Source organism: Medicago sativa, chromosome 5, assembly GCF_051527215.1.
Source record: "Medicago sativa cultivar Bolivia chromosome 5, Bolivia_mono, whole genome shotgun sequence".
Lineage (NCBI taxonomy): Eukaryota > Viridiplantae > Streptophyta > Magnoliopsida > Fabales > Fabaceae > Medicago > Medicago sativa.
Window position 1 is genome coordinate 75,948,687 of NC_140753.1, and position 16,317 is coordinate 75,965,003.

Sequence of the window (16,317 nt, forward strand, 5' to 3'; positions counted from 1 at the left end):
CATTACCATTATTTCCAAGAAAAAGGCACTAAAAAGTAAAAAACAAAGAGTCGTGAGAAAGACGACAACTTTTTATTGATTAACGGCAATGCCGAAACAAACATGCCCTTACAAAGATATCACTTTCGCCTTGGGCAGAGCGAAAGGATTGTTATTTTGAAAACAAAAGACATGAGCAACAAAACACATTACATGGAAGCATGCATGACTAAAGGAACATCAATGGCTTCCCAATTTCTCACAGTGCCTCCTGGTATAACAAATGTAGGCACATGGCTTCTTTCAGCAGCATCTTTGGCAATAGCATTGATGAACCCAGCACTGTAGAAAGCTCCAGTTGAAACACCAGAGGTTGGAGAGAATCCAAGGCCCTCTTTACGGTTGTTTTCCAGAATCTGAATCACTTTGCCCCAGCCAGCAGCTTGCCCTGCTTGAACAGCCTTCTGGGCGTCTTTCAGTGAAGCCATGATAGCACCAGCCCTCCGGGGCTCTGCACCCTCAACAGTCAAGCCTTGAAACGACGTCCCTTCCGCGGATCCTGCTTCAACACAAGAGAATGATGACACCTGGCTAACTAGATATGCTTCCTCACCATGCACAGTGACAATCTTACCATTCCTCATGAACTTGAGCTTCTGATGTAAAGTGGAAGTTACCGCTCCAGCGTCATGGATCCATGGTCTTCCGAGGAGACAGCTGTAAGAGGCGTTGATATCCATGACTTGGAAAGTTATTTGGAATGTCTCGGGTCCAACGGTAATTGGCAAGTCCACTTCCCCGAGAACATCCTTGCGGGATCCATCGAAAGCTTTAACCAGATAGCTGCTACCCCTCAGAGAAATTCCATGATGGCTCAATTGCCTTAGTGTGGATTCAGGCATTACATTCAGAGACGATCCAGTGTCCACCAATACGTTGGATATCATGTCAGATCCACAATGTACTGAGATATGTAGAGCCAAGTTGTGGCGTTTCCCTGCTTCGGGGAGCTCATCGTCACCGAACCCCAAGTTGTTGCAGGCAGTAATATTACTCACTATCCCATCAAACTGATCCACAGAGACTTCGTGGTCAACATAGGCTTGCTCCAGTATCTTCATTAACACCTTCCTGTGAGCTTCTGAGCTCATAAGCAGAGACAAGATGGATATCTTTGACGGAGTTTGCAGCAGCTGGTCAACAATCTTGTAGTCACTCTTCTTAATAAGTCTCAGAATTTCATCCAGATAAGATTCGTCAATGGGCTGGCCCGAGGGGCTGGCATTCTCTTCCTCAAGGTTAACCATGTTTCTTCTCTTGTACAATCTTGTCTGATAAACTCTATCTGGTTGGTAGACTTTGCGAACACGAGCCACTTTTCAGACTGCGGCGGACAAAACCAGGTAGACAATGAGCACGGGAAGCCATTTGTGACCGATGAATGATGCATATGATGCATGATATGCAAATGCGAAAAGACTTTTTTTTGTTTTGTCAGAAGACTTGTCAAAGTGGTTGTGAACATCACGGAGAACCACGGTTTTATTTGAAAATCTTGATCAAAACTAAAAGTTTAGTTGAGATGGTATCACTTGGCGTTCACATCCGTGATATTCAAAAGATGACTTGTCTAAGTCCTCTGATAAATGCATGGAAAAAAGTTTATGCATGTATGCATGTATGCATGATTATGTTCAAGTTCGGAGAAAACATGGTGGGTTTGAAGTTGAGGAGTCATGGGTGGACACGGTGTCCGGTGAAACTAGGGTTTTAGGATAATAGTAACCGGGTTCTAAAAGGGTTCCCAAGTTGCAACCTCTCCGACGTATCTCATGGTGTCACGAGACGACCCTCGCTCCATGATTATACGTGGAAGGTCTAACTTGAGTGTAGTATCGCGTGACGACTAAAACTCGAGACGACACTCGGTTTAGCCTCCGCACTACGTCCTAGAAAATGGCCATGGATGGGTTTAGTTATCTACGGTTCATAGCGTCATAGAACAATTAGAAGTAAAGTGCCTAAACGCGACAACCCGCGCCGACAACATCACCCCCAAAATGCCTCAGCTATGTGGGATTGATCGCATAATCCAAGACACGAGGCAACCCCCGGAATGAATTGTCGATTATATCCCTCCTAAATCCTAAGTTCACTCAGCCCGGGTGCAGGACTTTTGATATTCTCACCCCACACGTTTGCAAGAATTTAAACATTTATTCACATAGGAAAGCAAGTAAAGGAAGCAAGTAAAAATACAAGCGCAAGCGTGGAAATAAAGACTAGGCGTAACTCTCGAATCTCCCCAGTGAAGTCGCCAGCTGTTTTATCTTGGTTTTCAGGTGTCAAACATTGATTACGTTTGAACCTTTTAAACCGGTGATATCTTATTTTTTCTTGGGAAGGGAAAAAGTAAGCAAAACCCTTGAGAATCGAGGTCCGGGAGTTGTTTTCGCTACGGGAAGGTGTTAGGCACCCATAACGACTATAGTAACCTATAGGAACCGTCTTTAATTTCTACGCGCGCGCTTTATTTTTAAATGCTATTTTGAAATGTTATTTACACCTAGGAATGTCCTATGTGAAGAATTGGAGGGAGAAGAATGTTTTTGAATTTTTATTTTAGTTGAATTGAAGGAATTTTGTTCCTTGCCTACGTACCCGATTAAGGGATCAAATCCACCGTAGTTCTCTCTCAAAAATGTTTTTGTTTTTGTTGGTTGATTTTAAGTTTGAAAATTGGAATTTTGAAGAATGAGAAAGAGGCCTCAAGGGCATGAGATTAGGAAATTGTGAGGTTGAATTAGTCATTTGCAAAATATGGTCTAAACATGATTATTTTCATTGAAATTTGATTAAGAAAATGAAAAAGAAAATACAATGGGATGTTGGATCCCAAGGTTTATTTGGAAAATGGTTTGAATGAAGTTTGTTCATATTTTTTTGGAAAATGATTTTTCTAAGTATAAAGCCTAAACATACATCTAAACATACAATCCTAAACATACATCTAAACATGCATATTCTAACTATATAGTGATGTGTGTGCATGTGTCGGTGTTTGTGTCGGTGTACATTATTAGAGTCCATTGTCCTTTACATCATGCCCTAGTTTACATTCTATGGTCTTGCAAGAATTAAAAAGCAATATTACAAAGTACCTAAATTTTACATGCTAGTTCTTGGCAAAAATTAAATTGCAAGAAATAAAAGTGCAAGAAATAAAAGGCGAAAATATGATGTGAAATGCTATGAAATGAGACATGAAACAAGAAAGGGTTAGTAGCATAAGTGAAATAGAACCAATATACTAGAGGCATAGTAAAGTAAATGTAACTTGAAAATGAAGTAACAAGTAACATTAACTAAAAGTGGTAAAAGAACCTCGACTTTTAATGCCATCCTAAGGTAAGGTTAAAGGCCTAAATCCTCATGATATTAGAAAAGTTTTGAGTGACTTAGTTCAAGAGAAAAAAACATGAGAATTAAAGTCATTAACTATACCAAAGAATATAAAGGTTGCAAGTTCTTCCTTTTTTACGCGCTTCAATTCACAAGTATACCTCACACTATTTAACAAACACAAGATTCACGTAGGCTAACTCAAAAAACAGCAAGTATTCATCATATCTAAAAGTCAAATTCACTCCAAAAATTTTAGGCTCAAAGCCACATTTATGCACTAAAATCCAAGTTCACAATCACGTCACAAATTTCACAAAAAAACTTAACAAAATGAGCACAAACTCACAAAGCACAAACACATACGCCTTGAAGCAAGTTCCAACATGTAATTGCATTCTAAAAACAAGTATCAAATGCCACAAATTGATCACAACAACTTCACAAAACCCTAAAAATTCTTATCAAGATTTGGACGAAAATTAACACATGGAATCAATCAAAGAGCCAAAATATTTTTCACTTGTGATCAAAATTTATCATGCAAGATACACAAAAATTTAACAAAAGACACAAGAAAATTATTAGAAATTTTTGGAATTTTTATCATAAATTTTGAATGTAGGAGGGGTTCAATTAGCAATTGGCGGGCATGAAATAGCAAGGAAAATTGAAGTGAAATGCAGGAAATGAACTCACAAAGCCCAACCCGAACATGCAAAGTCCAGTTCATCAGAAACCACATGATCAATATCGAATCACCAAGAAACTGAGGGACCATGGTGTTACGGTGTTCTAACGTACGTGGAATTAAATGGGAAGATAATAGCAACAAAAGCATCACGTACAGAGAGCAAAACACAATTGAAATGGAATTCTTCATACGATAACCTCTTCTTCTCCGACCAAAAAAATTCCAGATTCCGGTGACGGTTTAAACTCCGACGCGGTGACCGGTATTTCAAACTTCATCCCTTTTTCAACAAAACGCATCACCGGAATCGGAATCCTCTCCTCTATTCGATTTCAAAACTCAGTTTTCGCAAAGCAATTCACGACAAGATTCAGTGTTCACAAAACAATTCAAAACAATTCATGAACGGCCATAAAAACGTTAACAAGAAAAGGAGAGGAAGAAAGTGTTACCAATTCGGTTGTGTTCCTGCTTGTACGTTCCGAGTTCGTCACCGTTGCTGCAAGTCCAGTTTGCGTTTCAAACAGATTGGTACCAGATTCGTTCCTCTCCGACGTTTTCGATTCGCCGCGAAACCGATGCCTCTATCGTCAAGCACTTTCCGTCTCCAAACCCTTGTGATTTTGATCCACACCTGTTCTGGTACCGTTGTTGTTGCTGGTCTCTTCTTCTATGACAAATTTCTCCTTCACTAACTCTCTTTCTTGGAAGCATATAGTGTCATAGTTTGCGATAAGGAAGAAAAGAATGGGATCCGATTGGGAATGAGAGGAGATTTGGAGTTCCTTTTGGTTCAGTTTGGAATTGTGTATATAATCTGATTTGAATATGGTGATGAGGAATTGGATGTGGATTGAAGGTTGGTGATGAAGATCGAAGGTTGTTATGGAGGTTTGGAGGTGGTTATGGAGGTTTGTGGTGGTTGTGGAGGTTGAAGTGATGAAGAAAGTGGTGGAAAAAATTGTTATGGATGAAGATGAGTTAGTTAGGGTGGAGAAAGTGGTGGAGGAAATTAGTTAGGGTGGTGAAGGAGGTGGAGGAAGTTAGTTAGAGGTTGTTAGGGATGAAAGAAAAATGGGAGAGAAAAAATAATTAAAAATGATTTTTGGAATTTTTTTGGTGTAAAAATGATTAGTTGTGAAATTTTGACCATAGTTTGACTTATATAGGTGATGTGTGATGCTTATGACCAATTGGAATGAGACATGTGGCACTAGACTTGTAACAAACTCTTAATGACCAATAGCATTTGGACACATGGCACTTGGACTCTAACAAACTAAAAAAAGGATTAAAATGCAAATAATAAAAGTGCGAGGACTAAAATGAAAATTAAAACTAAAATTGAATTGAAAAAGTAAACTGAAAATTAACGTAAAGCGAGGCGATTAAAAACAATACAGCAGATAAGAGATTTTACGTGAAATGACCAAAATGCCCCTAGGGACTAAAATGACTCGAAACGACTCAAATGCAATTTTAAAATGATTTTTAACAAGGGATTAAAGCAAGAGTTCATACAAGCGAATTAAAAGACTCAGAGACAATTTTTAGAATTTAAACAGGGTTTTAACACATGAAAAGACTAAAATGCCCCTAGGGGCTAAACTGACTAGAAAATGACTCAACTGATATTTTTTGAAATAAATTTTGACATGAGATTAAAACAGGGACTTATACAAACCAATTTAAAAGACTCAAACAATTTTCAAGGATTAAAATGAGTTGAATGCAGGAAATGACTAAAATACCCTTCTATGTGAATTTTGCAAATAATCATTGAAATAAAATGCAGAGAAAGATGTAATTGATCAGAGACATATCAAATGACTTATAATGCAAGAAAAGAAGAATTGAACAAGTATTTTTAGGTCCAAAATTAGGGTATAACAGGAGGCACTGTGAGAAATTGGGAAGCCATTGATGTTCCTTTAGTCATGCATGCTTCCATGTAATGTGTTTTGTTGCTCATGTTTTTTGTTTTCAAAATAACAATCCTTTCGCTCTGCCCAAGGCGAAGGTGATATCATTGTAAGGGCATGTTTGTTTCGGCATTGCCGTTATCAATAAAAGTTGTCGTCTTTTCCGCGACTCTTTGTTTTTACTTTTCAGTGTCTTTTTCTTGGAAATAATGGTAATGCCAGAAAAAACCAAAACATCTGTATTTTCTTATTAATTTCAAAAATCTGCATGAAAAAACATTTTTTCTAAAAATCATCCCAATCATATTATGCAGATTGAACCACAATAAACCCGTTGAACACAGTGACCCTATGGTTCCTCCAAATTTTGAATTCCCTGTATATGAAGCTGAAGATGAGGATGATGATTATGAAGAGATACCGTATGAGATCACTCGACTGCTCGAGCAAGAAAGAAGAGCCATTCAGCCTCACCAGGAAGAGATTGAGCTTATCAACCTGGGTACTGAAGAAAACAAGCGAGAGATCAAGATCGGTGCTGCACTTGAGCCAGAAGTGAAAAAGAAGATCACTCAGCTTCTCCATGATTATCCAGATGTCTTTGCATGGTCCTATGAAGACATGCCGGGCCTAGATCCCAAGATTGTGGAACACCGGATACCGACAAGACCTGAATGTCCTCCTGTCAAACAGAAATTGAGAAGGTCTCGTCCAGACATGGCTCTTAAGATCAAAGCTGAAGTGCAGAAGCAAATTGATGCGGGTTTCCTCATGACAGCTGAATATCCTGAGTGGATTGCCAACATCGTACCAGTGCCAAAGAAAGATGGGAAAGTTCGAATGTGTGTTGATTACAGAGATTTAAATAAAGCCAGTCCAAAAGATAACTTCCCATTGCCTCATATTGATGTGCTTGTTGACAGTACTGCTCAATCCAAAGTGTTCTCCTTTATGGATGGTTTCTCTGGTTATAATCAGATACGAATGTCACTGGAAGATAGAGAAAAGACGTCCTTCATCACTCCGTGGGGAACGTTCTGTTATAAAGTGATGCCGTTTGGCTTGATAAATGCTGGTGCTACCTATCAAAGAGGTATGACGACTCTGTTTCATGATATGATTCACAAAGAGATTGAAGTATATGTTGATGATATGATTGTGAAGTCAAGTGATGAAGAGCAGCATGTTGTGTATTTGAAAAAGATGTTTGAAAGATTAAGAAAGTACAAGCTGCGGTTGAATCCCAACAAGTGCACATTCGGTGTAAGATCTGGAAAGTTGCTAGGCTTCATTGTCAGCCAAAGAGGCATTGAAGTTGACCCTGACAAAGTCCGAGCCATCAGAGAAATGCCGGCCCCTCAAACTGAGAAACAAGTCAGAGGTTTCCTCGGACGTCTGAACTATATTTCAAGATTCATATCTCACATGACTACTACCTGTGGACCAATTTTCAAATTGCTCAGAAAGAATCAGCCTGTTGTATGGAATGATGAATGTCAGGAAGCTTTTGATAGCATTAAAGAGTACCTGTTGGAGCCACCTATCCTTGTCCCGCCAGTGGAAGGAAGGCCTTTGATTATGTATCTGTCAGTGTTAGATGATTCTGTGGGTTGTGTTCTCGGTCAACAAGATGAGACTGGTAAGAAAGAGCATGCTATCTACTATCTGAGCAAGAAGTTCACCGACTGCGAGACTCGGTATACAATGCTTGAAAAGACTTGTTGTGCCTTAGCTTGGGCTGCCAAACGCCTGCGTCATTATATGGTGAATCATACAACCTGGTTGATATCCCGAATGGATCCAATCAAGTACATCTTTGAAAAGCCTGCTGTTACTGGAAAGATTGCACGTTGGCAGATGTTGTTGTCTGAATATGATATTGTGTACAAAGCTCAGAAAGCAATCAAAGGAAGTGTCCTTGCTGAGCATCTTGCTTGTCAGCCCCTCGACGATTACCAGCCAATTAAATTTGATTTCCCTGATGAAGAGATTATGTATCTGAAAGCAAAAGACTGTGAAGAGCCACTGATCAATGAAGGGCCAGACCCCAATAGCAAGTGGGGATTGGTATTTGATGGTGCTGTTAATGCTTATGGTAAAGGAATTGGGGCCATCATTGTAACTCCGCAGGGGCACCACATTCCTTTCACCGCTCGAATAACCTTTGAATGCACAAACAACATAGCTGAATATGAAGCATGCATCTTGGGCATTGAAGAAGCCCTTGATCTGAGAATTAAGCACCTTGACATCTATGGAGATTCTGCACTTGTTATTAATCAGATAAAGGGTGAATGGGAGACTCATCATGATAAGCTGATCCCATACCGTGACTATGCAAGACGTCTGCTGACATACTTTACCAAGATTGAGCTGCACCACATCCCTCGGGATGAAAATCAAATGGCTGATGCTCTTGCTACTTTGTCTTCCATGTTTCGTGTCAATCACTGGAATGATGTGCCCGTAATCAAAGTACAACGTCTTGATAGACCCGCTCATGTGTTTACTATTGAAAATATGCCAGATCAAGCTGATGAAGATGTGAATGATAAAAAGCCTTGGTATTACAACATCAAACAATTCTTGCAGAATCGTGAATATCCACCTGGTGCTTCTAACAGAGATAAAAAGACCTTGAGGCGATGGGCTAGTAAATTCATTCTGGACGGAGAAATCCTATACAAGAGGAACTATGACATGGTCTTGTTGAGATGTGTTGACAAGCAAGAAGCTGAGAAATTGATGCATGATGTACATGACGGTACCTTTGGGACCCATGCTGCGGGCCACACCATGTCAAGAAAGTTGTTAAGAGCCGGCTATTACTGGATAACCATGGAGCGTGACTGCCACAAACATGCTAAAAGATGCCACAAGTGTCAAATTTACGCTGACAAGATTCATGTGCCTCCACATGCCCTCAATGTTATATCTTCCCCATGGCCTTTCTCTATGTGGGGCATTGACATGATCGGAAGAATTGAACCAAAGGCTTCCAACGGACATCGTTTCATTCTAGTGGCAATTGACTATTTCACCAAGTGGGTTGAAGCTGCCTCCTATGCAAATGTGACCAAGCAAGTGGTTGTCAAGTTTATCAAGAATAACATTATCTGTCGATATGGTGTTCCCAACAAGATCATCACTGACAATGGGTCCAATCTGAACAATAGCATGATGCAAGCTTTATGTGAAGAATTCAAAATTGAACATCACAACTCTTCTCCTTACAGACCTCAGATGAATGGTGCAGTTGAGGCCGCTAACAAGAACATCAAGAAGATTGTTCAGAAGATGGTCACTACTTACAAAGATTGGCATGAAATGCTCCCATTTGCCTTGCATGGTTACCGTACTACGGTACACAGTTCAACCGGGGCAACTCCTTTCTCTCTTGTGTATGGTATGGAAGCAGTTCTCCCTCTGGAAGTGGAGATTCCATCTCTTCAAGTGATCATGGAAGCAAAGTTAACTGAGGCTGAATGGTGTCAAAGTCGGTACGATCAATTGAATCTAATTGAAGAGAAACGTATGGATGCTATGGCTATGGACAGTTGTATCAAGTACGGATGAAGAATGCTTTTGACAAGAAAGTCCGACCGCGAGAATTCAAGGAAGGCGAACTTGTATTGAAAAGAAGGATAAGTCAGCAACCCGACCCAAGGGGCAAGTGGACACCTAACTATGAAGGTCCTTATGTCGTCAAGAAGGCTTTCTCTGGTGGTGCTTTGATTCTTACACACATGGATGGTGTTGAACTCCCAAATCCTGTTAATACCGATATAGTCAAGAAATACTTTGTCTAGAAAGAAAAGAACAGCGTGGTAGGTCGAAAACCCGAAAGGGCGGCCTAGGCAAAAATGCGCTTCCCGGTGGATCGAAAACCCGAAAGGGCGATCCAGGCAAAAGTTAGGGACAAAAAAAAATGAATATGAAAGAGCTCGCTGAGATTGTACGCAACTCAGGCAAGAATGAGCGCCTCGATGAGCCAAAAACCCGAAAGGGCGGTTCATGCAAAAATGAGGTTGACAATAAAAGACAAGTAACTATATCCGGCAAATCACCATCACCCTTGGGGCATCTGCAACTGTCAATGATCGTCTTCGTCAGAAGCTCCTGTACTTGTGAATTCAAAATTTCTATGAAATGTAGCGGTCATCGTGTTCAATGTATCATCAACCAATAAAATTACCATTTTCCAAGCCTTGTAAATCCGTGAAGTCATGCCCTTGGCTGATTCTCACTCTTCTACATCAATTTGAGCCTTTCTATTGTTTGAAATTCTATTTTCTTTCTGCTTTCAATGCTTTATACAAAATATTTCCTTTCTATTTGATAATGACAATGTCTGAAACAAACATCTTTTGAAAACTTGAAAACTCTTTCCATGTCTATTTTGAAAGCAAACCTGAGCAATAGGGTACATTTCAATGAAACATGCATGAATGAATGAGTGTCAATGTCTATTTCAATACATGTTACAAGCAGGTTACCCCCGGGATGATCTGTGGTCAATGGCAAGAATGAAAAAACAGAATGAAAATGAAAAATGAAAAATGCAAATGAAAAGCTCGCTAAGTTGAAAACCCGAAAGGGCGGCTTAGGCAAAAATGAGCACCCCGCTGATTGACAACCTATGAAGGCAATTCAGGCAAAAATGGGGCAATGAAAAGAATCTTTACTCCCCGGTGAATCGAAAACCCGAAAGGGCGGTTCAGGCAAAATTGGGGTTTGAAAATGAAAAATGAAAAGAATATTGAAAAGCATTGACCACAGATGCGAACATCCAATGTTTACCCAGCACTGACACGCCTAGCAACGGCGACCTGTATCCAAGAACCTTCCATGGGTCCTCCTTTACAAGTTTTATTGCCCTCAGCCATGGTTTTGATACGTCTCTCAACGACGGTCTCTCCAAAGAGGTTTTTCCCCTGTGAATATGTTGCAGCACGAGCCACTACGTGCCCAACCTTCCAATGTCTTGTCTGCCTTTGTGAAATTTCCCTGTCAAACTGCCAAGCCAATCATGCATTTTAAGCATTCATACATGCATAATCATGCATTTTATGTGCTCATACATCCAATAATCTTGCTATACCATGCATACATGTTGCATATCCAACTGTCGACTGTCAAATTCAATTTCAATCTCCAATTTCAATCCAATCTCAATTTCAATTTCAACTGTCAAATTCGAAGCAATCTCAACTTCAATGTCAATGTCAATCTCCAATTTCAATCCAATCTCAATTTCAATTTCAACTGTCAAATTCGAAGCAATCTCAACTTCAATGTCAATGTCAATCTCCAATATCAATCCAATCTCAACTTCAATGTCAATGTCAATCTCCAATCTCAATGTCAATGTCAATTTCAATTTTCAATTCAATTCCAATCCAATTTCAATGGCAATTTCAACTCTCAATCCAACGTCTATGTCTATGTCTCTGCTCAATCTCAACCTTCAATCCCTCTGCCAATGTCAACTTTCAATTCAATCCAAATCAATGTCAATTTACTCTTGGGCCAACAAAAATGGTCATGTCTATTCTCAGATCAAGTCAATGACAATTTACCCTCAATTGGTATCTTGTTAAGCCAGACTTTCAATTTGTATCTTGTTACTGGTCAAGTGCCAGGTTCGATCCAAAAAGAACCACTTGTACCTGCTTATGTACCTATGCTTCCGGACAAACGACAAGTTCGATCTAAAAAGAACAGTTTGTACCCAGCTCATGCTTTGTTATCAGTCAGACGGCAAGTTCAATCTGAAGAACAGTTTGTACCCAACTTATGCTTTGTTATCGGTCAAACGACAAGTTCGTTCTAAGAGAACAGTCTGCACCTTCCCACATGATGTGGTGATAATCCAACAAGCAAGTTCGATCCAAAGAAACAGCTTGTATCAACCCTTTTTGTCCATGTCTCCAGCCAAACAGCCAGTTCAATCCAAAGAACAGTTTGTGTCTGCCTATCTGTTTGTATCTTCAACCAAGTGTCAAGTTCGATCCAAAGAACAACTCGTATCTGCCTATATGTCTATGTTTCCGGTCAAGTGCCAAGTTCAATTCCAAGAACAGCTTGCACCCATCTCTTGTTTCGTGTTCCTTGGTCAAGTGGCTAGTTCGACCCAAAAGAACAACTTGTACCTATTTTCTACTCCCTGGTTTGTCTACCCTGTCAATGTCCACTTGAATCTCCAGTGACATGACAGGTTCCATAGACTCCAGTTGTTTGTCTTACATCCATAATCAAAGTATTGCATGACATTCATGTTTTTGAAACTCTGAAAGCGTATTTTTATGTCCAAAAGCAGTGCAAATGTTAATATTTAAGTATCTTCGTCCCGTCAACTCTAAGACTTCGTCTCTTGACTCTCCGGACAAAGAAACTTAAATAGGGGCAGCTGTTATACCCTAATTTTGGACCTAAAAATACTAATCAATTTTCCCTTTCTTGCATTTCAAGTCATTTGATATGTCTCTGATCAATTGCATCTTTCTCTGTATTTTATCCCAATGTTATTTGCAAAATTCACATGCAGGGGCATTTTAGTCATTTCCTATGTCAGTTTTTTCTCAATCTTTAAAAATTTGTTTAAGTCCTTTCAAGTAGTTTGAATAAGTCTCTGTTTCATTCTATGTCAAAATCCATTTCAAAAATTGCATTTGAAGTCATTTCGAGTCGGTTTTGCCCCTAGGGGCATTTTAGTCATTCCAAGTGTCAAAACTCTGTTTAAACCCTTAAAATTGTCTCTGAGTCTGTTAATTTTGCTTGAATAAGTCTTTGCTTCAATTCCTTGTTAAAAATCCATTTTTTAAATTCGTATCTGAGTCATTTACAGTTGTTTTAGCCCTAGGGGCATTTTGGTCATTTCACACGAAATTTCGGCAGAGAGGTACTTTAAAGTACCTCATTTAAGCCATTGGTTCGTTTTAGTCCGTTTTGTCGATTTTAATCGTTTCACTTTACGTTTATTTCCAAATTACGTTTTTTACCAATTTTATTATTAATTACTTTTAAAGTCTTTTTTTTTGTCGTTTTTTTTACATCTCAGTCCTTTATTTTTGGTTATTTGCAATTTGGTCCAAAATTTGTTAAAGTCCAGTGCCACGTGTCTTTTTTCCATTGGTCCAGTTTGTTATGTCCAGTGCCACATGTCATGTCCATATTGGTCCAGAAGCTACACATGGCAGCCTATAAAAGGCTCCAATCATTGCCATTCCATTCAGATGCTAACAACTCAGCAAAAAAAATCACCAACACATCACAATTTCTCTCTCCACCCAAAACAAATCAAAACCGTAACAAACTCTGAAAAGCTCAAGAACAATGATGAACAAGTTCATCATCTCAAAACCCTAACTGTCCAGAATCTCAGAAATTCGTATCAAACCAGTACCAATCCAACACCAAATCATCAATTCACATCGAATTCCAGGCCAAAATCTCACAAATTCACGCTAATTTTCCTCAGATTTCGCAAGAATACGAATTCAACACACAACAGAATCCAACAATTTCAACAAGTTTGAAGCAAGTTCTCAGAGATTTCTTACGAAATCATCATCATCGAATCCATTAACTCTGCAATTCCAGCGCAATTTCGCCATTAGATTGACGAATTACACGATCACAGAGAAGTTTGGGAGAGGAGAAGAAGGAACAAAGAAGATTCGAATCAGAGAAAGAGAAGAGGAAGTTCATTGATTCAGTTCAACAAATCATTCACCAGAAGCTCAAAGGAAATATTCACGAGGATCCTCGTCACATCATCGCTTGAATCTCCAGGTACACTCTCAAAAACCTTCTCGTTTTGGTTTCAAATCATCATCGAAGGTTTATAAGCATGTATAAACGGTGAATCAAAGCAGAATTTCCAAAAAGATTCGAAAAGATTTGAAACCGAAACCCTAGAAATGCAGTCTGTGAAGATCCACCGTTTATTTTGCAAATTCAAGTGCATAATCGTAATCAGTGAGGAAAATAGTGTAGTTTAGGGTTTCAGTTCAAGGTGTTTCGAAAATCTTTGAAAATCTGAAGAACCGTAGGATTCGAACCTAGATCTACTCCGATCTAAACCTTCCTTGCGAAAAATAGTTTCAAAACCGTAAAGAGGAGGAGAAGACGAGTTCAAGGATGTAAAAAGCTTTGAAAAACTCCACCGGTACGGCGGCGCCACCGGCGGACCACCGTACCGGCATGTTTGAACTCGCCGGAAGAAGATCGGAGAAGAAGACTCTTTGTTGCAGAGCTTCTCTCTCTAACTTATGTTAGAGAGAGAAATGTATGTGTATTGTGTCTCTCTCTCTCTGCAAACTGCTTATATATCATGCCTTTGATCCCACGCGCGCGCGTGTTGTGTTCGTTCTGTGCTCCTTCATGTTTAGACCGTTAGATCTGTCTTGCTATGAGTTGTATGGTCCTGATGCGTGCTTGATTTGATCCACTTTGCTTTGTGTGTCTTCAGCCCTCGGATCTTGGTCAAAATTGGACCTGGATCAATCTAAAGGCTGTAAAGCCAATGGATGATCCAGGATCCATCAAGACTTTGGGCCTGGGCTTGTGTTTCTGCAGATTTCGTTTTTCTCATGCATCTTTGCTATTTCCTAACACTGTTTTGCTTTTTACACCTCTGTTCATGATCAAAATTACTTGAAAAATTCTATAAATTTTTGTACATGTCCTTGTTAATTTTTGTGATGTTTTTATGCATTTTGTTTACTGAAAATCTTGATGAAAAATATTATTGCATTTTCTTGCTTTATTTCCTTGATTTCTTGTGAAAATTCATGAAAATTTTGCCCAATTCTACTTCAAATTCTTGATAATTGTTTGTGATACATGTTATATGATTTTGAGGGAGTTTTAGCTACTGTTTGTGTTGATATTAATACATGAGTATGAATCTTGATAGGTTACTTAGTCTACAAGTTACTTGTGTAAATAAATAAGGTAAATATGCTTGAAATTTGTTTTAAAATGCCAAGTAAATCATGTTGCCTTAATTCCCATTCCAAGACTTGATCCTAAACCTTTAAAAATGCATTGGAATGGGAGAATTATAGGTCATATGGTTCTTGCATTCTATGAACAAATTTTAGCCATGTTTGCACTCATTTTCTATCCTTTATGTTCTAGTGCTTCTCTTGCTTTATTTTCTTTGATATTGTCATGTACTACTAACTCCTTTCATTTCATGTTTCATCATTTCATAAGCATCTCCATTTCATCCCATATTCATCTCTATTTCTTTCTTGCAATTTAATTTGTACCAAAGTTAGAATGTAAAACTTAGGAGTTTTTGTAATATTTTACTTTCATGCTTTTAATTTCTTGGCAAAGAGGCCATAGAATGTATCTAGGGTATGATGTAAAGGACAATGGACTCTAATGATGTACACCGACACAAGCACCGACACATGCACACACACCACTTTAGATATATAGCTAGAATATGCATGTTTAGATGTATGTTTAGGATTGTATGGTTAGATGAATGCCTAGGATTCATACTTAGAAAAATCAATTTTCAAAAAAATATGAACAAACTTCACTCAAATCTTTTTCACAATAAACCTTGGGGTCAAAACCCCATTGATTTTCCTTTTCATTTTCTTAATCAAATTTCAACAAATTTTAATCATACTTTGACTTGTTTTTGCAAATAACTAATCAAACCCCACTCTTTTCTTAAATTCTCATGCCTTCAAGGCCTCTCAATCTCCATTCTTCAAAATCCTATTTTTCAAACTTAAAATCAACCAACAAAAACAAAAACATTTTTTGAGAGAGAACTACGGTGGATTTGATCCCTTAAACGGGTACGTAGGCAAGGAACAAAATTCCTTCAATTCAAATAAAATAAAAATCCAAAAACATTCTTCTCCCTCCAATTCTTCATTTAGTAAACTCCTAGGTTTAAATAATACTTTCAAAATAGCATTTAAAAATAAAGCGCGCGCGTAGAAATTAAAGACGGTTCCTATAGGTTACTATAGTCGTTATGGGTGCCTAACACCTTCCCGTAGCGAAAACAACTCCCGGACCTCGATTCTCAAGGGTTTTGCTTACTTTTTCCCTTCCCAAAAAAAAAATAAGATATCACCGGTTTAAAAGGTTCAAACGTAATTAATGTTTGACACCCGAAAACCAAGATAAAACATATATCAACAGTAAGATACATGAAACCCAATGCAACGAAAACACTAATATCTGTCCCAAAAAAATTCTAATCAAAATTCACAAATTTAAACAAAATCAAAAACAGAGAAAAAAATCAATTCAATTGGGCTTTAGTGGATATTTGCAAAAAGC

The 16,317-nt window shown here is 38.7% G+C and overlaps 1 long non-coding RNA gene across 1 annotated transcript in view; it reads right to left on the minus strand.

Moving 5' to 3' along the window:
* LOC146925087 (uncharacterized) overlaps nucleotides 1-16,317 on the minus strand; it is a 38,282-nt gene that overhangs the window by 21,083 nt on the left and 882 nt on the right. The window lies entirely within an intron of this gene.